The 11,785-nt window shown below is 36.8% G+C and overlaps 2 non-coding genes across 2 annotated transcripts; both read right to left on the bottom strand.

Moving 5' to 3' along the window:
* Positions 1 to 1,245: 1,245 nt before the first annotated feature.
* Positions 1,246 to 1,353, bottom strand: LOC148544601 (small nucleolar RNA R71). The gene has a single exon (XR_015901279.1). It is a non-coding gene; the product is annotated as a small nucleolar RNA R71 (small nucleolar RNA).
* Positions 1,354 to 8,151: 6,798 nt separating this feature from the next.
* Positions 8,152 to 8,259, bottom strand: LOC148544600 (small nucleolar RNA R71). The gene has a single exon (XR_015900702.1). It is a non-coding gene; the product is annotated as a small nucleolar RNA R71 (small nucleolar RNA).
* Between the last annotated feature and the right edge of the window lie 3,526 nt (positions 8,260 to 11,785).

The raw sequence follows: 11,785 nt of genomic DNA, 5'->3' as shown, positions 1-11,785 counted from the left end.
TTAAAATTTGATTTTCAAAATCTTTTTCCTATTCCTACTTCATATTTTCGAGAATCTCACTAACATTTAATTTTTAGATTAAAAAATTTCAAGTTGTTACTTGCCTATTAAGAAAGGTTCAATCTTTAAATTTTAAAATCATATCTTTTTGTTTCTTGTTAGTCAAGTAATCAACTTTAATTTTCAAAATCATATCTTTTCAATCATATATTTTTTTTAATAAATTGCAATCATATCTTCTCAATCAAATCTTTTTCAAAATAATGTCAATCATTTTAATCATATCTTTTTCAAAAATCAATTTTCAAAATCTTTTCTAACTTCCTATCTTTTCAAATTTAATTTTCAAAATTTTTTTTATTAACTACCTGACTTTCTATTTGATTTAAAAAAAAATTTCAATTTCAATCATATCTTTTTCAAAACCACCTTACTAATTTTCTCTCTCTAATTTTCGAAAACTCCTTCCCCCTTTTTCAAATTTTTTTAACTAACAAATTGTTTTAAATTTTAATCTAATTTTATTTTTCTTTTTTTTAATTTTGGAATTCTAATTCAAAATAAAAACAAAAATATTTTTATTTTATTTTAATTAATTTTCGAATCTTTCTCTTCTCCTTCTTCTATTCTCCTCTTTTTCTACTCACATAAAGGAATCTCTATACTGTAACATAGAGAATTCCATATTTTCTTTTCTGTTTTCTTCATTTTCATATGAGCAGGAACAAGGATAAGAACATTCTTGTTGAGGTTGATCCTGAACCTGAAAGGACTCTGAAGAGGAAGCTAAGGGAAGCTAAAGCATAACTCTCTGGAGAAAATCTGACAGAAATTTTCGAAAAAGAAGGAGACATGGCCGAAAATAACAACAATGCAAGGAAGATGCTTGGTGACTTTACTACACCAAATTCCAATTTACATGGAAGAAGTATCTCAATCACTGCCATTGGAGCAAACAATTTTGAGCTAAAGCCTCAATTAGTTTCTCTGATGCAACAGAATTGCAAGTTTCATGGACTTCCATCTGAAGATCCTTTTCAGTTCTTAACTGAATTCTTGCAGATCTGTGATACTGTTAAGACTAATGGGGTTGACTCCGAGGTTTACAGGCTTATGCTTTTCCCGTTTGCTGTAAGAGACTGAGATAGAATATGGTTGGACTCTCAACCTAAAGATAGCCTGAACTCTTGGGATAAGCTGGTCGCGGCTTTCTTAGCCAAGTTCTTTCCTCCTCAAAAGCTTAGCAAGCTTAGAGTGGATGTTCAAATCTTCAAACAGAAAGAAGGTGAATCCCTCTATAAAGCTTGGGAGAGATATAAGCAACTGACCAAAAAGTGTCCTTCTGACATGCTTTCAGAATGGACCATCCTGGATATATTCTATGATGGTCTGTTTGAATTATCTAAGATGTCATTGGACCATTCTGCAGGTGGATCCATTCACCTAAAGAAAACGCCTACAGAAGCTCAGGAACTCATTGACATGGTTGCAAATAACAAGTTCATGTACATTTCTGAAAGGAATCCTGTGAGTAATGGGACGCCTCAGAGGAAGGGAGTTCTTGAAATTGATACTCTGAATGCCATATTGGATCAGAATAAAATATTAACTCAGCAACTCAATATGATTTCTCAGAGTCTAAATGGATTGCAAGCTGCATCCAATAGTACTCAAAAGGCATCTTCTGAAGAAGAAGCTTATGATCCTGAGAACCCTGCAATAGCAGAGGTGAATTACATGGGGGAACCCTATGGAAATACCTATAATCCCTCATGGAGAAATCATCCAAATTTCTCATGGAAGGATCAACAAAAGCCTCAACAAGGCTTTAATAATGGTGGAAGAAACAGGTTTAGCAATAGCAAGCCTTTTCCATCATCCACTCAGCAACAGACAGAGAATTCTGAGTAGAATCCATCTAGCTTAGCAAATATAGTTTCTGATCTATCTAAGGCCACTTTAAGTTTCATGAATAAAACAAGGTCCTCCATTAGAAATTTGGAGGCACAAGTGGTTCAGCTGAGTAAAAGGGTCACTGAAACTCCTCCTAGTAATTTATACGCTTTTTGGCATTATTTTTAGGTAGTTTTTAATATGTTTTACTCACTTTTTATTATATTTTTATTAGTTTTTAAACAAAATTCATATTTCTGGACTTTACTATGAGTTTGTGTGTTTTTCTGTAATTTCAGGTATTTTCTGGCTGAAATTGAGGGAGCTGAGCAAAAATCTGATTCAGGCTGAAAAAGGACTGCTGATGTTGTTGGATTCTAACCTCTCTGCACTCGGAATAGATTTTCTGGAGCTACAGAAGTCCAATTGGTGCGCTCTCAATTGCGTTGGAAATTTGACATCCAGGGCTTTCCAGCAATATATAATAGTTCATACTTTGCTCAAGGATAGATGACGTAAACTGGCGTTCAACGTCAGTTCCATGTTGCAGTCTGGCGTCAAACGCCAGAAACAGGTTACAAATGGGAGTTGAACGCCAAAAACAGGTTACAACTTGGCATTTAACTCCAGAAACAACCTAGGCACGTGAGAAGCTTAAGTCTCAGCCCCAGCACACACCAAGTGGGCCCCAGAAGTGGATTTATGCACCATCTATCATAGTTTATTCATTTTCTGTAAACCTAGGTTACTAGTTTAGTATTTAAACAACTTTTAGAGATTTATTTTGTACCTCATGACATTTTAGATCTGAACTTTGTACTCTTTGACGGCATGAGTCTCTGAACTCCATTGTTGGGGGTGAGGAGCTCTGCTGTGTTTCGATGAATTAATGCAACTATTTCTATTTTCTATTCAAATACGCTTGTTTCTATCTAAGATGTTTATTCGCACTTTAATATAATGGATGTGATGATCCGTGACACTCATCATCATCCTCAACCTATGAATGCATGCCTGACAACCACCTCCGTTCTACCTTCGATTGAATGAATATCTCTTGGATTCCTTAATCAGAATCTTCGTGGTATAAGCTAGAATCCATTGGCAGAATTCTTGAGAATCCAGAAAGTCTAAACCTTGTCTGTGGTATTCCGAGTAGGATTCAGGGATTGAATGACTGTGACGAGCTTCAAACTCACAAGGGCTGGGCGTAGTGACAGATGAAAAAGGATCAGTGGATCCTATTCCAGCATGAGTGAGAACCGACAGATGATTAGCCGTGCGGTGACAGCGCACCTGGACCTTTTTCACTGAGAGGACGGATGGTAGCCATTGACAATGGTGATCCACCAACACACAGCTTGCCATAGGAGAAACCTTGCGTGCGTGAAGAAGAAGACAGGGAGAAAGCAGAGATTCAGAAGACAAAGCATCTCCAAAACTCTAACATATTCTCCATTACTGCAGAACAAGTATTTAATCCATGCTCTTTTATTCTTTGCAATTCATACTGATAATTATAATTGATTTCCTGACTAAGATTTACAAGATAACCATAGATTGTTTCAAACCAACAATCTCCGTGGGATCGACCCTTACTCACGTAAGGTATTACTTGGACGACCCAGTGCACTTACTGGTTAGTGGTACGAGTTGTGAAAAGTGTGATTCGCAATTCATGCACCAAGTTTTTGGCGCCGTTGCCGGGGATTGTTCGAGTTTGAACAACTGACGGTTCATCCTATTGCTTAGATTAGGAAGATTTTGTCTATTGGGTCAGAGTCTTTTACTTTCTTTTCAAAAATCTTTCAAAAATTTTTATTTTTCTTTATTGATCTGTGATTTGTCTTTGAGTCTTTTATTATTGTTCTTGTTAAAATTTTAGAATCCTTATTTTCTTTTTCAAAAATTTTTTGAAACTTTATTTTTTTTATTTTATTTTATTTTATTTTTATTTTTACTAATAATTGAGTTTTTCTGTTTGAGTTTAGTTTTATATTTTAAGTTTGGTGTCAATTGCATGTTTGTATTTTCCTTTAAATTTTTGAAATTTGTGTTCTTTGTTCTTTCTTTATCTTCAAGTTGTTTGATGAGCGGATAATTTATACGCTTTTTGACATTGTTTTTAGTATGTTTTTAGTAGGATCTAGTTACTTTTAGGGATGTTTTCATTAGTTTTTATGTTAAATTCACATTTCTGGACTTTACTATGAGTTTGTGTGTTTTTCTGTGATTTCAGGTATTTTCTGGCTGAAATTGAGGGACTTGAGCAGAAATCAGATTCAGAGGTTGAAGAAGGACTGCTGATGCTGTTGGATTCTGACCTCCCTGCACTCAAAGTGAATTTTCTGGAGCTACAGAACTCGAAATGGCGCGCTTCCAATTGCGTTGGAAAGTAGACATCCAGGGCTTTCCAGCAATATATAATAGTCTATACTTTGGCCAAGAATAGACGACGTATACTGGCGTTCAACGCCAGCTTTCTGCCCAAATCTGGCGTCCAGCGCCAGAAAAGGATCCAAAACCAGAGTTGAACGCCCAAACTGGCACAAATACTGGCGTTCAACTCCACAAATGGCCTCTGCACGTGGAAAGCTAAAGCTCAGCCCAAGCACACACCAAGTGGGCTCCGAAAGTGAATTTATGCATCAATTACTTACTCATGTAAACCCTAGTAGCTAGTTTATTATAAATAGGATCTTTTACTAGTCTTTTAAACATCTTTGGTCTCAGTTTTAATCCATTGTTCATCTTAGGAGACTATTGATCATGCTTTAGGGGGCTGGCCATCTCGGCCATGCCTGGACCTTCACTTATGTATTTTTAACGGTAGAGTTTCTACACTCCATAGATTAAGGTGTGGAGCTCTGCTGTTCCTCAAAGATTAATGCAAAGTACTACTGTTTTCTATTCAATTCATCTTATTTCGCTTCTAAGATATCCATTCGCACCCAAGAACGTGATGAAGGTGATGATTATGTGTGACACTCATCACCATTCTCCCCTATGAACGCGTGCCTCACAAACACTTCCGTTCTACATGAAATAAGCTAGAATGAATATCTCTTAGATCTCTTAATCAGAATCTTCGTGGTGTAAGCTAGAATGATGGCGGCATTCAAGAGAATCTAGAAAGTCTAAACCTTGTCTGTGGTATTCCGAGTAGGATTCAATGATTGAATGACTGTGACGAGCTTCAAACTCGCGAGTGCTGGGCGTTAGTGACAGATGCAAAAGGAGGGTGAATCCTATTCCAGCAGGATCGAGAACCGACAGATGATTAGCCGTGCTGTGACAGAGCATGTGAGCATATTTTTCACTGAGAGGAGGGGATGTAGCCACTGACAATGGTGATGCCCTTGCATAAAGCCAGCCATGGAAAGGAGTAAGACTGATTGGATGAAGATAGCAGGAAAGCAGAGGTTCAGAGGAACGAAAGCATCTCCATTCGCTTATCTGAAATTCTCACCAATGAATTACATAAGTATTTCTATCCCTATTTTATTAATAAATTTCGAAAACACCATTATCAATTTATATCTGCCTAACTGAGATTTGCAAGGTGACCATAGCTTGCTTCATACCAACAATCTCCGTGGGATTCGACCCTTACTCATGTAAGGTATTACTTGGACGACCCAGTGCACTTGCTGGTTAGTTGTATCGAAGTTGTGAACCATGGTATTGGCACCATGTTCTTGGCGCCATTGCCAGGGAAAGAAGGAGCCATGAATTTTACATAATCAAAGTGTAATCACGATTGCGCGTACCAAGTTGCTCACGTTGCCAGGGATTGTTTGAGCCTGGACATCACAATTTCGTGCACCAAGTTTTTGGCACCGTTGCCGGGGATTGTTTGAGTTTGGACAACTGACGGTTCATCTTGTTGCTCAGATTAGGTAATTTTCTTTTTATTTTATTTTCAAAAAAATTTTTCAAAAATATTTCTAAAATTTTCTCATCTGTTTTCGAAAATAATATAAAAATGTTTTCAAAAATTTTATTCAAAATTTTTAAGAATGAATTCTAGTGTTTCATGAAGCATGTTGAAGCCTGGCTGGCTGTAAAGCCATGTCTAATTCCTTTGGGAATGAGTATGTCAGGCGTGTCATGTCTGAATTACATGCTGAAGCTTGGCTGGCCATTGGCCATGTCTAGTGTTTTGGACCGGAGCTTTCATTGAAAGCTTGGCTGGCTAGTGAGCCATGTCTAATTCCTGGACTGAAGCTTTAGACTAATATTGCAAGATTCCTGGAATTCATATTAAAAATTTTAGAATCCTTATTTTTCCTTTTTTCAATTAATTTTCGAAAAAATACAAAAAAATTTAGAAAATCATAAAAATAAAAAAATATTTTTGTGTTTCTTGTTTGAGTCTTGAGTCATATCATAAGTTTGGTGTCACTAGCATATGCATATTGCATTTTTCGAAAATTCATGCATTCATAGTGTTCTTCATGATCTTCAAATTGTTCTTGGTAAATCTTCTTGTTTGATCTTGATTATTTTTTTGTTTTGTGTCTTTTCTTGTTTTTCATATGCATTCTTGAATTCTTAGTGCGTAAGCATTAAAGAATTCTAAGTTTGGTGTCTTGCATGTTTTCTTTGCATTAAAATTTTTTCAAAATTGTGTCTATGATGTTCATCTTGACATTCATAGTGTTCTTGGTGTTCATCTTGACATTCATAGCATTCTTGCATGCATTCATTGTTTTGATCTAAAAATTTCATGCATTGCATCTTTTTAGTGTTTTTCTCTTGCATCATAAAAATTCAAAAAATCAAAAAAATATATCTTTCCCTTTTTCTCCATCAAATTCGAAAATTTGAGTTGACTTTTTCAAAAAATTTTTAAAATCACGTTGTTTCTTATGAGTCAAATCAAATTTTCAATTTGAAAATCTTATCTTTTTTTCAAAATCTTTTTCAAAAATCAAATCTTTTTCAAAATTCTTAGTTATTTTCGAAAATTCCAAAAATATTTTTCTCAAAAATCTTTTTCTTATTTTTATATCAAATTTTCGAAAATAACATAATCAATTAATGTTTTGATTCAAAAATTTGAAGTTTGTTACTTGCTTGTTAAGAAAGATTCAAACTTTAAGTTCTAGAATCATATCTTGTGATTTTTTGTGAATCAAGTCATTAATTGTGATCTTAAAAATCAAATCTTTTTCAAAATTAATTCCTATCATATCTTTCTAAAATATCTTCTTATCTTACCTTTTTCAAAAAGTTGGTTTCAAAATATCTTTTCTAACCTCCTAACTTCTTATCTTTTCAAAATTTGTTTCAACTAACTAACTAACTTTTTGTTTGTTTTTTAACTTTTTCAAAACTACCTAACTAACTCTCTCTCTCTAATTTTCGAAAATATCTTCCCTCTTTTTCAAAAATTCTTTTTAATTAACTAATTATTTTATTTTTATTTTGAATTTTCGAAAAAAAAAAACTACTAACCTTTTTCAAAAACTATTTTCAAAAATCACTAACTCTTTTTCAAAATTTATTTTCGAAAATTCCTTCTCTCTCATCTCCTTCTAATTATTTATTCATTTACTAACATCTCATCTCACATCTCAACCCTCCTCACAGTTGTGTTTCTTCCATTACATTATATTCTTTGTCTCCCCCTCTTCTTCTACTCACATAGGGATCCCTATACTGTGGTATAAAGGATCTCTATTATTATTATTATTTTTCTGTGCCCTCTTCTTTGTCATATGAGCAGGAGCAAGGATAAGAACATTATTGTGGAAGCAGATCCAGAACCTGAAAGGACTCTAAAAAGGAAACTAAGAGAAGCTAAAATACAACAATCCAGAGATAACCTTTCAGAAATTTTCGAACAGGAAGAGGAGATGGCAGCCGAAAATAATAATAATGTAAGGAAGAATGCTTGGTAACTTTACTGCACCTAATTCTAATTTACATGGAAGAAGCATCTCCATTCCTGCCATTGGAGCAAACAACTTTGAGCTGAAACCTCAATTAGTTTCTCTGATGCAGCAGAACTGCAAGTTTCATGGACTTCCATCTGAAGATCATTTTCAGTTCTTAACTGAATTCTTGCATATATGTGATACTGTTAAGACTAATGGAGTAGATCCTGAAGTCTACAGGCTCATGCTTTTCCCTTTTGCTGTAAGAGACAGAGCTAGATTATGGTTGGATTCTCAACCCAAAGACAGCCTAAACTCTTGGGATAAGCTGGTCACTACTTTCTTAGCCAAGTACTTTCCTCCTCAAAAGCTGAGCAAGCTTAGAGCTGATGTTCAAACCTTCAGACAGAAAGAAGGTGAATCCCTCTATGAAGCTTGGGAAAGATACAAACAGTTGACCAAAAAGTGTCCTTCTGACATGCTTTCAGAATGGACCATCCTGGATATATTCTATGATGTTTTATCTGAGCTATCAAAGATGTCACTGGACACTTTTGCAGGTGGATCCATTCACCTAAAGAAAATGCCTACAGAAGCTCAAGAACTCATTGACATGGTTGCTAATAACCAGTTCATGTACACTTCTGAGAGGAATCCTGTGAGTAATGGGACGCCTATAAAGAAGGGAGTTCTTGAAGTTGATACTCTGAATGCCATATTGGCTCAGAATAAAATATTGACTCAACAAGTCAATATGATCTCTCAGAGTCTGCATGGAATGCAAGCTGCATCCAACAGTACTCAAGAGGCTTCTTATGAAGAAGAAGCTTATGATCCTGAGAACCCTGCAATAGCAGAGGTGAATTACTTAGGTGAACCTTATGGAAACACCTATAACTCATCATGGAGAAATCATCCAAATTTCTCATGAAAGGATCAAAAGCCTCAACAAGGCTTTAATAATGGTGGAAGAAACAGGTTTAACAATAATAAACCTTTTCCATCATCCACTCAGCAACAGACAGAGAACTCTGAACAAAATGCTTCTAATTTAGCAAATCTAGTCTCTGATCTATCTAAGGCCACTGTGAGTTTCATGAATGAGACAAGGTCTTCCATTAGAAATTTGGAAGCACAAGTGGGCCAGCTGAGTAAAAGGATCACTGAAATCCCTCATAGTACTCTCCCAAGCAATACAGAAGAGAATCCAAAAGGAGAGTGCAAGGCCATTGACATAAGCACCATGGCCGAACCTGTGAGGAGAGGAGAGGACGTGAATCCCAAGGAGGAAGACCTCCTGGGACGTCCAGTGATCAATAAGGAGCTTCCCTCTGAGGAACCAAAGGACTCTGAGGCTCATCTAGAGACCATAGAGATTCCATTGAACCTCCTTATGCCTTTCATGAGCTCTGATGAGTATTCCTCTTCTGAAGAGAATGAGGATGTTACTGAAGAGCAAACTGCCAAGTTTCTTGGTGCAATCATGAAGCTAAATGCCAAATTATTTGGCATTGATACTTGGGAAGTTGAACCTCCCTTGTTCACCAATGAACTAAGTGATCTGGATCAACTGACATTGCCTCAGAAGAGACAGGATCCTGGAAAGTTCATAATACCCTGTACCATAGGCACCATGATCTTTAAGGCTCTATGTGACCTTGGTTCAGGAATAAACCTCATGCCCCTCTCTGTAATAGAGAAACTGGGAATCTATGGGGTGCATGCTGCTAAAATCTCATTAGAGATGGCAGACAGTTCAAGAAAACAGGCATATGGACAAGTAGAGGACGTGTTAGTAAAGGTTGGAGGCCTTTACATCCCTGCTGATTTCATAGTCCTGGATACTGGAAAGGAAGAGGATGAAACCATCATCCTAGGAAGACCTTTCCTGGCCACAGCAAGAGCTGTAATTGATGTTGACAGAGGTGAACTAGTCCTTCAATGGAATGAGGACTCCCTTGTGTTTAAAACTCAAGGATCTCCCTCTGCAACCATGGAGAGGAAGCATGAAAAGCTTCTCTCAAAGCAGAGTCAACCAGAGCCCCCACAGTCAAACTCTAAGTTTGGTGTTGAACTCCCATATCCAAACTCTAAGTTTGGTGTTGGAGAGTCTCAACAAAGCTCTGCACATCTGTGAGGCTCCATGAGAGCCCACTGTCAAGCTATTGACATTAAAGAAACGCTTGTTGGGAGGCAACCCAATTTTTATTTATCTAACTATATTTTTCTTAGTTATATGTCTTTATAGGTTCATGATCATGTGGAGTCACAAAATAAATATAAAAATTGAAAACGGAGTCAAAAACAACAGAAGAAAAATCACACCCTGGAGGAGCATCTGCCTGGCGTTCAACGCCAGAACAAAGCATGGTTCTGGCGCTGAACGCCCAAAATGGGCAGCATTCTGGCGCTGAACGCCCAGAACAAGCATGGTTCTGGCGTTCAACACCAGAAATGGCAACAAATGGGCGTTGAACGCCCAAAATGGGCACCAACCTGGCGCTGAACGCCCAGAGTTATGTGCAAGGGCATTTTACATGCCTAAATTGGTGCAGGGATGTAAATGCCTTGACACCTCAGGATCTGTGGACCCCACAGGATCATCTCAGGATCTGTGGACCCCACAGGATCCCCACCTACCTCATCATCTCTCTCTCCATTCATGATCATCCCTTTTGTTTTCCATTTACCACTCACATCCATACACCCACTACCTTCAAAATTCAACATATCTCTCCCACCCAATCCCACCCATATGGACGAATACACACTACCATCCATCTCCTCCATATCTTCTTCTTCTTCTTCTATTCTTTCTTCTTTTGCTCGAGGGCGAGCAACATTCTAAGTTTGGTGTGGTAAAAGCATAGCTTTTTTGTTTTTTTTCCATAACCATTGATGGCACCTAAGGCCAGAGAAACCTCTAGAAAGAGGAAAGGGAAGACAAAAGCTTCCATCAAGGGTCTATAAGCTCAGTGGTAGAACATTTGACTGCAGATCAAGAGATCCCTGAGATACCTCAGGGGATACATTTTCTTCCACACAATTATTGGAAGCAACTAAGGGTGGAACATCAAGAGCACTCCATCATCCTTCATGAAATAAGAGAAGATCAAAAAGCAATGAGGGAGGAGCAACAAAGACAAGGAAGAGACATAGAAGAGCTCAAGGACATCATTGGTTCCTCAAGAAGGAAACGCCACCATCACTAAGGTGGATTCATTCCTTGTTCTTATTTCTTCTGTTTTTTGTTTTCTATGTTATGTGCTTATCTGTGTTTGTGTCTTCATTACATGATCATTAGTAGTTAGTAACTTTGTCTTAAAGTTATGAATGTCCTATGAATCCATCACCTCTCTTAAAATAAAAACTGTTTTAATTCAAAAGAACAAGAAGTACATGAGTTTCGAATTTATCCTTGAACTTAGCTTAATTATATTGATGTGGTGACAATGCTTCTTGTTTTTTGAATGTATGCTTAAACAGTGCATATGTCTTTTGAAGTTGTTGTTTAAGAATGTTAAATATGTTGGCTCTTGAAAGAATGATGACTAGGAGACATGTTATTTGATAATCTGAAAAATCATAAAAATGATTCTTGAAGCAAGAAAAAGCAGCAAAGAACAGAGCTTGCAGAAAAAAAAAATTTAGGCGAAAAAAAAAATAGAAAGAAAAAGCAAGCAGAAAAAGCCAAAAGCTCTTAAAACCAAGAGGCAAGAGCAAAAAGCCAATAACCCTTAAAACCAAAAGGCAAGGGTAATAAAAAGGATCCCAAGGTTTTGAGCATCAGTGGATAGGAGGGCCTAAAGGAATAAAATCCTGGTCTAAGCGGCTAAACCAAGCTGTCCCTAACCATGTGCTTGTGGCGTGTAGGTGTCAAGTGAAAACTTGAGACTAAGCAGTTAAAGTCAAGGTCCAAAGAAAAAAAAAAAGAGTGTGCTTAAGAACCCTGGACACCTCTAATTGGGGACTTTAGCAAAGCTGAGTCACGATCTGAAAAGGTTCACCCA

The sequence above is a fragment of the Arachis ipaensis genome, chromosome B9 (genome assembly GCF_059453495.1).
Source record: "Arachis ipaensis isolate K30076 ecotype BB chromosome B9, ASM5945349v1, whole genome shotgun sequence".
NCBI lineage: Eukaryota > Viridiplantae > Streptophyta > Magnoliopsida > Fabales > Fabaceae > Arachis > Arachis ipaensis.
The sequence above is the reverse complement of the archived record's forward strand: the minus strand, read 5'-3'. Positions and strand labels throughout refer to the sequence as shown.